The sequence below is a fragment of the Diceros bicornis genome, chromosome 18 (genome assembly GCF_020826845.1).
Source record: "Diceros bicornis minor isolate mBicDic1 chromosome 18, mDicBic1.mat.cur, whole genome shotgun sequence".
Lineage (NCBI taxonomy): Eukaryota > Metazoa > Chordata > Mammalia > Perissodactyla > Rhinocerotidae > Diceros > Diceros bicornis.
The window spans coordinates 7454235-7469578 of NC_080757.1; the positions used below are offsets into that span (position 1 = coordinate 7454235).

The following is a 15344-nucleotide window of genomic DNA, read 5'->3' on the forward strand; positions in this document are numbered from 1 at the left end:
AATTTGACTGATCCTAAAACTACATCTTCAGGGTAAATAAGCCCCTGCCTCATTCATGAATACTATAATTTGGAGGCCAATATGGGTTTGTCCTTGCATGGTCGCTTTTTATGCTTAGAATGCTCTTCACTTTTAAAATTTCTCTCTCACCGTCTGTCATTCTGTATAAAAAGAGACTAAAATTCTTAGACTGTCCTTTTTGGGAAATCACTCCTGTAATTTTGTGGGTTACATGTTGTTTTTGCCATCCAATATCCATTCTTCCTCTTTCTGGTAACCACATCCTAGTTTCTGTCTGGGAAATGACACCCTCCCCCACTCTTAGTCTATATGGCTACAGTGAAACATGAAACATGAAAGTCCAGATTGGGAGCATGTTGAGAACTCAAGGTGATCAGCACATAGCCCTCTCCTGTCTATAATGAGTGGCTCAGTGTTGGGCTTAGAAGTCTATCAAAGCTAACGAGACACAGTGAGTGTTTCACTGGGACTTCAGGGAAAGAGATTTTGCTTCTTGTAGTACAGAAAACTTAGAGGATTTAAGGGCTGGAGCTACCATCACCATCTGGCTACAACCACCATCTGGTTTATCACATGATGGCTGAGAAGGAAGCCAATGTAACTAAAGACACACCACAGAAGATTAAAAAAATACCTTGGGCACAGGATAGTTTTTTTGAGCCCTCAAATTGAGCTGTGCCTAAAGCTAGTCCTACCCTTAGTTTTTCATCTTACATAAAACAATAATTTTTCACTTTCCTTAAGCCAGTTTGGGCTGAATTCCATGTCAGTTGAAACCAAAGGAGTCTTTGCTAATACAGCTGCATTAGTGGAAGCCATTTTTATGCCTGAAAATGTGGCCATCTGAAAGGATCTTGTTAATTAACTAGCTCCAACCCCGTTAATTAAAAGAGGAGGAAAATGGAGAGTCAGGGAGGGGAAGTCTGTGCGTGTGTTCTGGTAGCTGCTTAGTGGTAAAAGTGGGAGCAGGACCTAGATTTGACACCCGGTTCTCTTTGTCACCTCTTTCCAATCAGATTGGAATGGACTCTCAATCCCTTCTATCCTACCCAGCAGTAACTACTATCTTAAATGTGGTTGTACTTTTCTCAATATTGCTTTGTACTTTAAATACATGAACAGTAGATACTTCAGTGTTGAACTTTAAATTTTATGTCAATAATATTGTACATATCCTGTTGGAGCCTGCTTTTCTCACTCAGTATTATGTTTTGAGGTTTATTTATGTTGATAGAGGTAAATTTCTTAGTCTTTGTGCAAAAAAATGTATTTATTTTGTCTTGACTCCTGAATGATAGATAGTTTAGCTGGTTATAGACTCCTAGGTTGATGATGATTTTGCTTCATCACAGTGTTATCTGGCACAATTGTGTATGTTGTGCCATACACACACAGTTCAAATTTGTTCCTGTGTCAGGAACCTGTCATGAATTTCTATCTGTTTTAAAACGTTACCCGTGATTTTGGATTTTGATTATTTCACCTGCTTGAAAGGTCACCATATTTCTTGAATCCATGGATTCAGGTGATTCATCAATGTTGGAAAACACTTTGCTGTTATCTATTCAAATACTGTTTCTCCTATATTCTCTGTATAACTTTTCCTTCTGGAACATATAACATATTAGTTATGTGTGGGATCTACATACTTTAAACTATTTAGCCTAATTCTTCCCTTTTATACTTTCCCTCTGCTTTTTGTTCTGTGTAATTTTCACCCAATTATTTTCCAATCTACTAATTCTCTCTTTGGTGGTGTTTAATCTATTATTTAACCTATCCACTGGGTTTTTTTTTAATTTCAGTTACTGCTTTTTCCATGTCTAGAAGTTGTATTTGGCTCTTTTTCAAAGTTGCCTGTTCTTTCTTCATAATAGTTTAATCTTTTACTAGCAGAATGAATTCTTTCTTTTACATGTTCAATAATTTTATGTACACTTTTTATATTCTTTTTCAGACTGCTCTGTTCAAGTTCTGGATGTCTGATTATCAGAGAGTTTGTGTGGTTGTATGGTGAGTTGAGCTTTTGAGGACTGTTCCTTTTTCCTTCAGAAATCCTGTGGTTTGCCTTCCCACTATATTTCTGTTTTTGCTTCTACTCAGCACCCCAGGAGTATCAGTGTCCCTAGGAGAATCAATGTTTATGTGTTTTATGATATATTTTCACCTTGATGGTTTACCTATACCTCTCTAGCAGTATAAAATCAGACCTCAGACCTTTAACAAATGCAGTCCTAGTTTTGATTTTTCAGGAGAAACTTTTACCTGACCAAATGCAGGCAGTGAGAGAAAAACTTCCTTGTCACACTGCCTTGTACTGATGGGTATATATTTTTTCTAGTTTTACTAAGGATGCAGTCTTTTCAGGGTCCTGATTCTATGCTTCTCACTTTGCTCAGGCCCAAGGTTGTGTGTCCTTTTTCTGTGTGGGAGAAAAAAAAAATCCAATCCCATAGGTTATTGGCATAAAAAAGACACTCTTTTCTATCCTCCAAGAGTAATTCCAAAACCAGTCCATACATTTACCAATCTGGTTTTAATTTCCTCTTTTTTGCTGGAACTAGGGATATCCCCTTCTTCCTTTTGAGTCCAGCTGTGCATTTTTCATTTATTTGTACTCTATAAAGCAATTTTTGATGTGTTTAGTGAAAGGGTTTTAAGGTTATCTTAGTGTACCTAACCCAGTTTATTTACCTCTCTGATACCCTTGGCCATGTTTTTCTGTTGATGATACTGGTGAGCCTCCATGAAGATCTCCTGGCCCAAATGCATTTTTGTAGGTACAAAAGGAATGTTTCCATCTCTGTGCCCTCCTTCATGGTGTTCTACTTGTTTAGTTGACTGGTGTCTCTGCAGTGACTGCTCTAGGTCCCTCATGTCACTCACAGGCATGTCTTGTGCCTTGCTGTGCATGCCTCTCATTCCTGGGCTTTCCTGTTGCTACTGAGGCATGAGACACTGTGGGGCTCTTTGATGCATGCAATGACCTGCCCAGCAGGCCCAGCGAGGCTGCAGGGGAAAGATGGAGAGTGCCACTGGCTCCCTTCTGTCATGGGCTCAACCTGAGTATTGTGGCTTGTGCCATGGATGCTACCTTCCTAGGTGCCAGGGATCTGGATTCCTAGGTGGCTACTGGAGGGCCTAGAAGGTAAACCCAGAAGTACAGGAGAGTTGATGTCACATGGGATACTTTTGACCAAAGAGAGATAAGAACTAGCATAAAAATTTGTCTCCCTTCCTACTCCAAGATGGACTACTAAAACATGCAGTGGTTTCAGGTGGCCTCTCTGAAAACACCTTAGAGACTGAGCAATCAACTGTGCTTGATAGAAAAGCTGTGATACAATCCCTTAAATTTGCTCTCCTGCCTTTCCTGACTCATTCCTGTTTTTTCTACACTCCATTTTCCCCCCTGGAATTGTATTCCTTTATATACTGTTAACACCTAAGAATTTGCCTCAAGATCCATTCTCTAGGGAACTCAGGCTAAAATATTCATTTGCCATCTTACTAGAATCTGTAACCCCTCTCTTTGTTTCTAATCAGGCAACAATTGGGGGAAAGCAAAAGCCCCTGCAAGAAAAAGGTACATTCTTTCCATTGTTTTATATATGGATATCAGCCTTGAATAGGCTCTCAAAGCTTCCATTCTTTCTACCTCATGGCCATATTGCCTCTTGGTGCTGGATACAGGCAAAGTGGAGATGGTGTATGGAAATAGCTTGCAGTATAAGATCTAGGCAGTGCTCAGGTGAGCCAACTTCTAGCTTCATGTTATGGAACATTTGACTTGTACAACCCCATCTTTAGCTTATATAATAAAGTTTAACAGTGGACATTGACGGGGCCTGAGAAATCCTCCTGGTGCTGTTATTATCTCTTTCTTCTTGTTGAGCAAATTATCTTTTCCAGACATGCCTCTCTGCTGAATCTGCAAGATACTTCTGATAGTAATCTTCATTTTAAATTTGAGGCTCTCTAAAATTTCATCATGAAAACAATGTCCTTAACACAGTGCCTTATCACCAGGAAAATGCTATATGGCAACATTTAATCATAAAATCTCAAAACAGGAGAGCTAAAGGAACCCCACCACGGTGCATGGTATATGGGAAAGATTCAATATTCATTAAAAGACTGAACACATTTATATGAGGAAACACAAAATGGTGAAAAGGTCTAGGAGACTGGAAAAAAGAAGACATAGGATTTAGCCCTGCCAGTAATAATTTGTGGCCCTTGAGTAGGTCATTTAACCCAAATGGGCCTGAAATTGACTTCTGAACACCCTTCCTATGTGGTGAGAAATCCCAGGAGAGATAACAGACAGAATCTTGCCTCCTACTATGGGAGTTGAGGACAGTTAGATATTCCCTCTCTCAGCATCCTGGCAACCAGAGTGTAAGCAGGTAATCTAATCTTAGCCAATTGACTGGTCCCACTCAGGACTTTGAATCTAGAGCAAATGATGCTATAAGGCAAGTGACCATTTAGAATTCATTTGGGTAGTGGCAGTGTCAACTCCTTCTGGGGCCAGTGGTAGTAGCCGTAGGGCCAGTTGTGGCAATAGCAATGCCAACCACACTCTTCCTGTGGCATGTTACAGCTGCAGTTCTGGCCTCTATTTTCCATTGATTCTTGGATAATTTCTGAGCTTAGATCTTCAGCTTTGCTACTGAGTCTGTGAGCCATGTGGTATTATTCCAATATGCTCCTTTTCTGCTTAACATACAGAGTTAGTTTCTGTTGCTTACAACCAAAACCCTACAAGCCAAGCAGAAGGTCTAAAATTCCTCCCTTGCTCGTAAAATCCCACAAACTGCTGTGTGATTCTTTGGATCTTGCATAGTACTTTAATCATGGTCTTATATCATCCTCAAAATAACCATATGGGAATGCTTTATCATCCACATTACCGGTGTGGAAACAAATGGAAATCATAATGGTCAATGGTTTGCTCAGTGTCACAATCAGTCATGATGGGGCAGGACTTGTGGCCAGTTGAATTCCATGTGCTTTCTTTTATGTCACCAGTGGAACCACAGCCAGGTTCAAATGAGATGATAAACATGAAGGTGCATTCTAATCTGAAGAACACTGTACAATTGTTACTATTGTTTAAGGTTACCCAGGAAGCAGGTAGCAGAAATGGAATGTAAAGGCAGATCTGAGTTCTAGCCCAGCATTGTTTCCATTACACTATACCCCCTCCCTGCAAAGGAATGCTTTTAATTAAATTTATAGGTTACATTTTTTGGTACTTATTTTTACAGGTGGTTTTGGCATAGAAATAAGAAATCTCTTGGCTATGTTCAAAGAATTCAAGAAATCTTTGCATGGTGTTTTCAAGAGCCACACGAAAATGTCTCCACCTCACCCTGAATCCCTAATGATTCATTCAGGGTCATCTAACTATACCAGTGATTTAATCATACCTCTTAAGTGAATTTATGATAACAATGGAGAATCTGCTCTGGAATCACCCAGTACCATCCAAATTGTCCTAACAGGATTCCTTTCTTAGTTCCTGTCTCTTCTGCCTTCTCTTCTTGTTAAACTTTTTGACTTAATCACATCCCTTGACATTCCTGGCAGCCTCCCATCTCCTAGTAGGGAGGAAGAAAGCCAGGTGAGCAGAGGAAAGGAAAGACAGGCAGTACCCCTACTAGTGGTCACTGTTGAGCAGATGAAAATGGAATAGAAAACAAATGATCTCCACTGACCAGATAAACAAGACCCAAGCAGCTGAGAGGGAAAAGAACAAATCCATCATAAACCCAAGAATGTGATGGTGACAGTAGGCTGGGGGTTGGGGGAAGAGGCACTTCCTTCCCTATCAGCCTTTTCAACAAGCAAAATGACTGACAGCCTCAACCAGGACCACACTTATGCTATGGTGGGAAAGGTGGGCATAGGGCAATAATATCACAACAGAAAACTTATTTAGATAGCACTTTACAGTTTGCAAAGTGAGGTAGGCAGAGCAGTTATTACTTGTCTTTTATATATGAGGAAATAGCCTCCAAGATATGTTAGGAAACTTGTCGAGTATAACACAGCCGTTAAGTGGTAAAGCCAGGGATCAAGCCAAAGTGTGTGTGTGTGTGCGTGTGTGTGTACGTGTGTTGGAGGAGGGGGAAGAAGAAAAAAGAACAAAGAAATAAGGAGAGATGGTTGAGAGGGGAAGGTGAGACAAAATGTGGAATAGAGACGTCTCTCATACAACAAGATGGAACTAAGAAGAATGATACTGATAAAATATCACTAGGATAAAAGGTCTTATCCAGTATGGTACTGAGAGAGAACATTCCAGCCAAGTAGAGATCATACAAATGATCTACCATCATTACTTGGACACCAAGATATTCACAGACTTTTTAAAAACATCATACTCATTTACAAGAAAAAAAAATACACTGTCACAGAGCATAAAGAATCATGACTTACATTGCACATTTTTTTGGTGATACTTTGGATATATTTCCAACATTTGGAAGGAATTTGTTTGTTCTCAAGTTTGAGGGTTCAGGAGGGGCGCATTGGCCTGTATTCCACATGTACCCCTGCTTCAAGGTGTGCTTATGTCTGTTTCTTGAGCACTTCTCCTTGTCGCCTTTCCCTTAAAACTGACCAAGCTAATTCCTAGATCTCTTCCCTGATAATAATAGAGGCTGAATTTATTCAGAGGGAAACATACATCTTGACCTATGATCTCTTAATCACTTTGCTTCACAAATGCTCAGACTCTAGCTCAAATTCCAGAAGTTCTGTTCCTGCCATGACCAAAATGCCAGCAGTGACTTTGCTTTGAAGAGGATACAAAGTATCTTAGCTAAATCCTAACATGAGTGAAGGTTACAGTTCCAAACTGGCCCCCAGTCTATAAAAGGCCAGATCTGTCCCAGAGGGTCTCAACTGTGATCGTCAACATCCCAAGGCAAATCTACAACACCGTTTTACCGAACAGACTGTCTAGTTGTTCATCAGGTGGTACCAAAGGGCATGCGAGTGAGCATCGTTGTCTTACATAATCTTGCAATCAAAAGTTCCAAACACAAATTACTCAATGATGTATCCATTTACTTCTTCAACCTACTTTATGTTTTAGAATAAACCATCTCTTGGTGGTAATACAGTTAGTAATTTATTTGCCTATTTTGTTAAGTAATGGTTTGATCTTTCTGAAAATAACCCTAGTCAAGCTTTAAGGACTAGTCCCTGATTTTTGAATCTAGTGAACTCTAGTCACTCTTCATGGTTTAACGGATACTGATTACACCCTCTTTTAGCCTCTTCTGTCTCATGGGAGTAATGTGACTGTTGTTGTTACTATTATTATTATGTTTGCCAATCAAATCTGTTTTCAAATGGTAGCTTTTCTATCACTTTATTTTAATTCGTTTTTTGTTTTTCTTTCATAATAAATAGAATATATGTTTTAGAGTCAGGCAGATTTGGGTTCAAACCCTAACGTTTTGCTTATTATCTGTGTCAACTTAAATAGTTTGATTTATGTGGAATGCAGGTTTTGTATTTGTAAAGTGAAGACACAAATAACTACCTCAAAGGGTTAAGAAACGATTAAGTCAGACATGAAAACGACCTACACGAAGCAAACACTCCAAAAACATTAGTTTCTTTCCCAATTAAGTTTTCTTATGTCTCTCTTGAATTTGGCACCAGAAATCTAAAGTAGTATCCAGTGAGGACACAGCATACTTTTTGCACATAGTCAATATACATACAGAACATAATGGATACTTTTTGTTTGCTATTTAAAAGCCAACACAAATTATGTTTCTTATTTGTCTTTAGGTAAATAAACATGGGAAATCCTAAATCTTTAAAAGCAAAGTAATTTTCACTCAAAATGAAAAGAATTTTTAGAAGAATGGGAAGAAAATAATTTAAAAACCCATGAAACACTTTGATATTTATAAGTGGAATTGGAGATCTATACAGCTCTGCTGACACTTATGAATTTTGACCAACCACAAAGAGATCAGATTGACTAGCAATCAAATAGTCAGTATTTCTCATTATCCAATAAGTATAGCTAACAAAGCAGAATGGACTGTTCTCTTGGAGATCCACATTGCAGATTACTATATATAAAAGGCTCCAATAAATTTTGCAGTAGACAAACAAACCTTCCATGTTAATGAACCTTACATTTTACAAATTAATTTGGGACCCTTTTTGTTCACGGGACACCTATCTATGAACACTAAACAGACTTAGCTGTTAGTATTCTGGGGAACACAGTTTGGGAAACACTAATCTGTTGGATAATACCAAAATCCTGTAATACAAAAACAATAAACAACAATAGCAAACCCCACAACAAACTCCAGACCTGTAAATGTAGTTTCATATACATAAATGACATAGCTAAGGAATAACTTCATTAATAAAGATCTTGTTTACACCTTTTAAAATTACCAATAATCATCGGGCTTAAGTAATATCTTCTCCTTTATTAAATGACGGTCATCAGAGCCCATGAGCAACTGCACATTCATTTGAGTGTTAATTGCTTCGGCTCTCACACAGGGCATGGGCTCAGTCGGTCAAGAGCGTCAGCTGATCCTTGTAAAGCATAAATTATTTTCTGGGCTTACTCACAACTACTTTTGCACCACGGATTATAAATAAATAGAACACCGTGTGTTCTGATGGTCAGGAGCAAGGGCTTGAGGTCAGACAGAGGAGAATTTGAATCCTGATTCTCCAAGCGGGCTCTTGGAGACGACACCTAACTTATCTGTGCCTCAGTTTCACCATATGTAAAATGGGGTATTTCTACTTCTTTAGATTGTTTGAGGATTAAAGGAGATTATGTAAGATGCTTAGTATACCACCAGGTGCATAAGTGCTCCATAAATGCTCACTGTTATTCTATGAACTTCAGATCATGAGTTTATTCATTGTTTTTCTTTTGTGAATAATAACCTTCTTTATCCTCGAGGTATATATATATAGCCACTGACACGCCAAAGTAGCCAGCAAGATTCTGCATCCAGACTGATATTTACCTACATGCCATTTACAGATCATTTGGCTTTCAAGTAAAAATCTGTAGGGAGAGTTATTATTATACGCAGGTTTTTGAAGGTCTCCTTTCATACCTCCTCACAGAGTGTGTTTCTGAGGAGAGCTAGGAAAACCACAGGGAAGCAGGGCGGCCCTTCCGTACTCAAAGATACTTTGCCAAGTTTGTGCTGACTGACATTTCAATGGTGGGCGTGGCAGGGAAAGAAAAGAGGCATATTTTCTGTATCACTCACCCTCCTTCAACGCCTCAACAGGAACTCAATGCCATTTTGAGGGCTGCCTGGGTCAAAATGAGTGCTTCCAGGAATATGCTAACAGGAATTGCATCGGGGCTGAGGTTTCTGACAGTGTAATAGGGACGCTGGTCCAAGGACTTTATTAGCAAAGTCAAGAATGAGGGTTAAATGATATGGTGGGTAGTACAAAGTGGTTTATCCCAACACCGTTTTTCCTGACCTGTCTTTATTATAGGGTCTGGTAAAGCTTACAAAAAAAGGAAGAGAAGGAAGAAGAAGAGAAGGAGGAGGAGGAAGGGGAGGAAGAAGAGGGGGTAGGAAGGAAAGAAGAAAAAGAAAGGAAAAAGGCCTCACTTTGCCAGTTTCAGTTTTGGCTAATGAGTCTGCGGCAGGTGGACGGCCACCATCCTCCAGCCCTCCCTGTATGCACGTCTCTTCGCATTGTGACTTTGCAGCGACTCCCATCAGGTAGGGGGGTCAGTTTTTCCAGCTCTTGAAGCTGAACGGCCTTGTGACTTGCTTTGGCCAACAGAATGAGGCAACGTGATGTTGGACCAGTTCTGAGGCCAGGACTCAAGAGGCCTAGCATGCTTCTGCCCTCTCTTGGAGGCACCGCTGGGCTGTGGACAGCAGAAGCCCAGGGGAGCCTCCGGGATGATGACAGACACGTGGCCGGGCATCACATCCACAGAGGCTGATCCGCCCTACTGACCTCAGCCCAACACACACACATGAGAAAACCCCAAGGACAAGAGAACCGCCCGGCTGAGCCACCCCAAACTGCCTCCTCACAAGGATGTTAGTTAAAGAAACTGTTGTTGGTTAAATAAATGCCCTAGTTTTGGGATTGTTTGTTCAGCAGCAATAGAGAAATGATACAGAGGCAGAAGTGGTGGTGTCTGGTGGTATTACTCTCCCTCTGACCTCACTCTTCTGCCTTTGAATGCCTGGACGATGTGACTGCTGGAATTTTCCATCCATCAAGCAACCATGAGGGAGGGAACAGCCTTCTTGCCTTGTGAGGTAAAGAGAACTCCTCTTGGTTTAAGGCCGATTTTCTGTAACTTGCTGCTCAACAAAATCCCAACTGAAAAGGGGGTGTTATGGAAAGTCTGACCAGAGTTAGGGTGATCCGTGATGGCAGGTATAGAAATGGCACAGTGGAAGGAGATGGTGGCCTGGGGATACAGAATCAAAGTTCACTCATTCTTTTACTCATTCATTTAAATATGCACTAGTGCCTACCTGCAGACCCGTGAGTGGAGGGAGCCCAGTGGATGGGCATCAGCCCCACAGGCTCTCATGGTTGGGACGGATGTGAGGAGTCACCAAGCCCTACTTTCCCTCAATAAAACCTTTTATGATGTCTCCGAAAGGCTCCTCACTACCATGCAGTCTCCCTCGAATTGTTCGAAAGTAACTATTTCCAGTTAAGCCATAATCTGTCTGCTTATTATTTTCACCCACTGTCACAGGTCACAGTCCTACTTTCCAGTGCTTTTCAGATTGCTCCTGTGAAGTCTGCCTAGGAGTAGAGAAATGGATGCAATACACAGGGTGGGGCTGGTAGAATGTACAGAATAGAAAGCAAGGAAGCAAGTTTATAAAGTCTAAACTGTCTTCAAAAGCATGCCTTATCTTAAAAACTCAAAAACATGTAGAAGAGATTAAACAGAATCTTGGTTTGTTTTAGTATAAAAATCATATTTATATTTCTTACCATGAAATAAATGTGGTCCTTGAGGAACATATGCTACGTTTACCTGGTGGCTTCCATACCTCTACTCCTGAGGAAAGAGGACCCTTTCACTCCCTGTGATAGTAAAAGTTGTTATTTATTGAATACCCACAGTATGCTGAGCAGTGTGCTAGGCACTTCACTCTCATTCATCATATAATTCTCACAACAGCCCTCTGTGGTATTATTCTCTCCATACTAAAGATGGAAAAATCAAAGTTCAGAGATTTTAAATGATTTTTTTCCAAGGCCTCCAAGCTAGTAACGTGGAAATGATATTCAAACCCATGTTCGTAGATCTCCAAAGCTCATCTCTTCCACTACAACTTGCCATTAATAAGCAACAGCCTCACATGTTCAAAGACAGCCTTTTTCTTATTTTCTCCAAATATCCTGGGGAGGAAAGGAAACTAAAAGGAAATCACATTCCTTTTTCAAAAGGGAATCATAAAATGGTAGGCATTCATTAATTAGAGAAAATGGAAGAGAGAGGCATAGTTCTTTTTTTTTTTTTTTTAAGTCACTGCATCCCAGAAAGACTGGAGACCATTTGAACACACCCATTGGAATCCTGGGTGCATGTGTGTACCAAGGTACTCCGGGTACCAAGAATAAAATCCTAATCACCTGGTAAGGTTAGGAGACAGGCATTGTCTCCTTAGATGGAGAGGTTCTCCATGTCAAGCTTCGGGGGGGGCGGGGTCCATGATAGTCTCAGCGAATTAGAAGTGATTTTGCCAAACCAAAAACCAATATGAGGGGCTTCAAAGCCAATCTAAGAATTTTTTTTTTTTTTTTGTGAGCAAGATCAGCCCTGAGCTAACATCTGCCAATCCTCCTCTTTTTGCTGAGGAAGACTGGCCCTGGGCTACCATGCATGTCCGTCTTCCTCCACTTTATATGGAACGCCGCCACAGCATAGCTTGACAAGCGGTGCGTCAGTGCGTACCCAGGATCCAAACCGGCAAACCCCGGGCCGCCGCAGCCGAGCGCGCACACCCAACCGCTTGCGCTACCAGGCCGGGCCCTAAGAAATTTTTAAAATACATGAAAGACAGAAAATTAGTGAGGAAGAGAATAGGAGAGATTAAATAGACTGAATTTAGTCTGTTTCCCTGTTTGAGTCTATACCAAGGAATACGTTAGACCAATAGTTCTCAGACCTTGCCTATGCATGAGAACCACCTGGAGGATTTGTTAAAACCCGGATTGCTGGGCCCCACTCCCAGAGTTTCTGATTCAGTAGCTCTGGAGTGGGCCTGATAATCGGCATTTCTAACTTGTTCATAGGTGACATTGATGCTGCAGGTCCAGGGGCCACAATTTGATAGGCACTACCTCCTAAACTATTCCTTTAGGAGCCAACCAGACTGGAGTAGTGGATTCATGGGGGTGTCCTGGACCTAAGGGATGGACAGGGAAGACTGTCCACTTGCAAAACTTCCACATTACCAGTCAGCCAGGTTATTGGAGGGCAGTTTATTGGGGTGACCCACATTCATAACAAGGGCCAGGGGAGAAAGTGGACTTCAGAGGTAGACCTTACTCTAACCCTAACTGTAATTGGACCCAAGCTCAGATCCTAGCTTTGCTACTTAATAGTTGTGTTAAGTTGGATAAGGCACTTAATGTGCCTTCATTTCCTCACCTGCACCAGGGAGATCATAGTACCTAAATTATAGAATTCATTTTCCTCACCTGCACCAGGGAGATCATAGTACCTAAATTGTAGAATTGTTATGAGAATGAAAGAAGACATAGGTGAAGGACCTGCTCACACAAAGTGATGCTCAAGAATTGATATTGCTTCAGGGAATGGGGTAAACTCATCCAACTTCCTCTGACCATTGTGGATGGGGGTATTAACACTGAAAAGTTGAGGTCAGAGCCGAATAGAGTTACTCCTCCGTGCTAGAGCCTGACCCTATGGATTGCAGCTTTAGGGAGTCAAGGCTGGTTTAATAAGGGGCCTAAGAATCAGGGCAGTTCTTAAACTTCTAGAAGACTGAAAGGCATCTGGATCTTAACGCACAGCTTGTGTCTACTGGCAGTGAAAGGGGATGAGGAGAGCTGAACTCTTCCACCAACACAAAGAATTCTGTGAGTCTTATGACCTCTTACTACTTTGATTCCAGCACCATATAAACCTTTCATCTTAGTGCCTTTGGACTCAGAGAAAGGAAATGACCAAAGATAGGTGCATCAGAAGCAACACATTAGGTCATGCCAATGGTCTACCCAGGTAAATTGTGGTGGTGTCACCCAAGGGGGCCCTGGAACTCTGATCCTTTATGATGTTATCCATACATGGTTGGGATGATATCCTAAGAGCTCCTACGTTCTCAAACAGACACATGACATTGTCAGTTACTAAAAAAGATAATGCTGGACAATAGCTCCATGAACCTGGAACTGTGGATCCTCTTGAATTTGATGACCTCCTATTTTATCTTTAATCTTGCATTGAACCCATGTCTGATTTTTTTTTTTTGAAGAGGGTAATTATAACTAGTATTCTCCATAGAATAGTACTGGAAAGGCAAGTTAGTTATTGTCTGACCTAATTAGGTGTGCAACTTTTAGAATTTGTACTGGCTTCTTCAAAAAGAAAAGCTATAGTTATTTTAGACACTGAGGCTATAATGACACAATGATACATGGGTCTAATGAGTAACTTTATAAAATTAATTATTTCTGAAAGGATAAATTTTTATGCTCAGAAAAAATCACTCCAGTGTTTTTACGTTTTGATCTTTGTAACTAATTTTAAAGATCACATTATGCTTGTTCCATTTCTCTGTGAGTCTTGCAATGGCCACAGTCAAAAGCAATAACATTTGAATTTGACGGAAGCCCCAGACTTCATAGTCTTTCAGTGCATCCTATCACTCTGGGTGATTCAAGTCAGTTGGTTGAATTAGCTTTCAGAATTTTCACAGTTTAATATCATAGTTTCAATAAGGCAGCTGTGAACAAGGAAGACAGCTGAGCTCTTCCAAGTAAGAACCATCTAAATTAATCATCAGGCCTCAACCACATCCGACCTGCCTTGATCAATGGGCAAATAATGGTGTGTACACTAGGGAGGTAGTTTTCTGAGGTTCAGTAATAAATGGATGGCTTCAATTTCCAAGCAGTTTATGTCTAGCTCCTTACAATGTGATGAAGCTTCATGCCTGGTACAGAACTCCATTACTAGGTAACATCAGCTGAGATATCTTTTGAGAACGTGATACTTAAAGGATTTCGCCTTTGCATCTGTCTACTTGGGTGAGGTCATATATTAAGAAGCATGTTTTAATTATATATCTTAATTCTTTATGGTTCTCAAACTTAAGCATGCATCAGAATTAGCTGGAGGATTAGAATTAGAACACACATTGTTGATCCCCACCTCCAGAGTTTCTAATTTGCTAAGTAAAGAATAGAGCCCAAGAATTTGCATTTCCAACAAGTTTCCAGGCAACATGGATGCTGCTGGTATGGGGGTCACACTTTCAGAACCACTGCTTTAGAGATATTGATACTACTTTTATTTTTAAAAATTAAGTTATAATGGTTTCCCATGTGGCATAAAAAGGATGGAGAATATAGAAGCTATTGCCAAGTTCTTACCTGGCTGGATATTTTTCTTTCCCAGAAGAAGAGTCTGCTGTAGAGAACCTGGTTAAAAACATCAGCTCCCAGATTCTCCCACTGACCTCAGAGACAGGAAGAGGCAGTATGTCTACGTGGTCTGAGCACATCAAGTCATATTTGTTTATAGGTGTTAGGGAGACCACATCTTGGAGGAAATGGCCATGCAAAAATCTTGATTCCAAGTCTTAGTTTTTCAAATGTGAGGTCACCAATGAAATGGTTCACACAAAATGTGAAAAACTCCAGGAATGAGGGCAAATTCATTTCACAGGAAGGTCCTTGATTGTGTGACAAGGACCGCATCACTCTGATTTTTTTCATGAAGGAAGGGGATTGGACACACTCCAGAGAGCATAGGCAGAGGCCTTAGTTCCTGGTTGACCTTGAAAAGAGCCATCAAGTAAGGACAAAGAGTGGTATCATTAACAGGAGTATTATAGTCTCAGAAACTATCAGCCAAATTCCTTATTCTAGCATCCAGTCTTATATCCAAAAGCAAAAAAAATTCTAGGAAAACAATAGCATTGTTCTCATTCTGAATAATTTTATTTTGCTTTTTAGATAAGTTGTCCATTGAAGGTTCCTAAGTCTCTATTTCCCGAGAGATGGGTATGTATTTGAGAGAGAGGGAGAAAATGAATTGGATATGCCTAAAA

At 40.5% G+C, this 15344-nt stretch overlaps 1 protein-coding gene across 2 annotated transcripts in view; it reads right to left on the reverse strand.

The window, feature by feature from the left end:
• SHISA6 (shisa family member 6) overlaps window positions 1-15344 on the reverse strand; it is a 282484-nt gene that overhangs the window by 108929 nt on the left and 158211 nt on the right. The window lies entirely within an intron of this gene.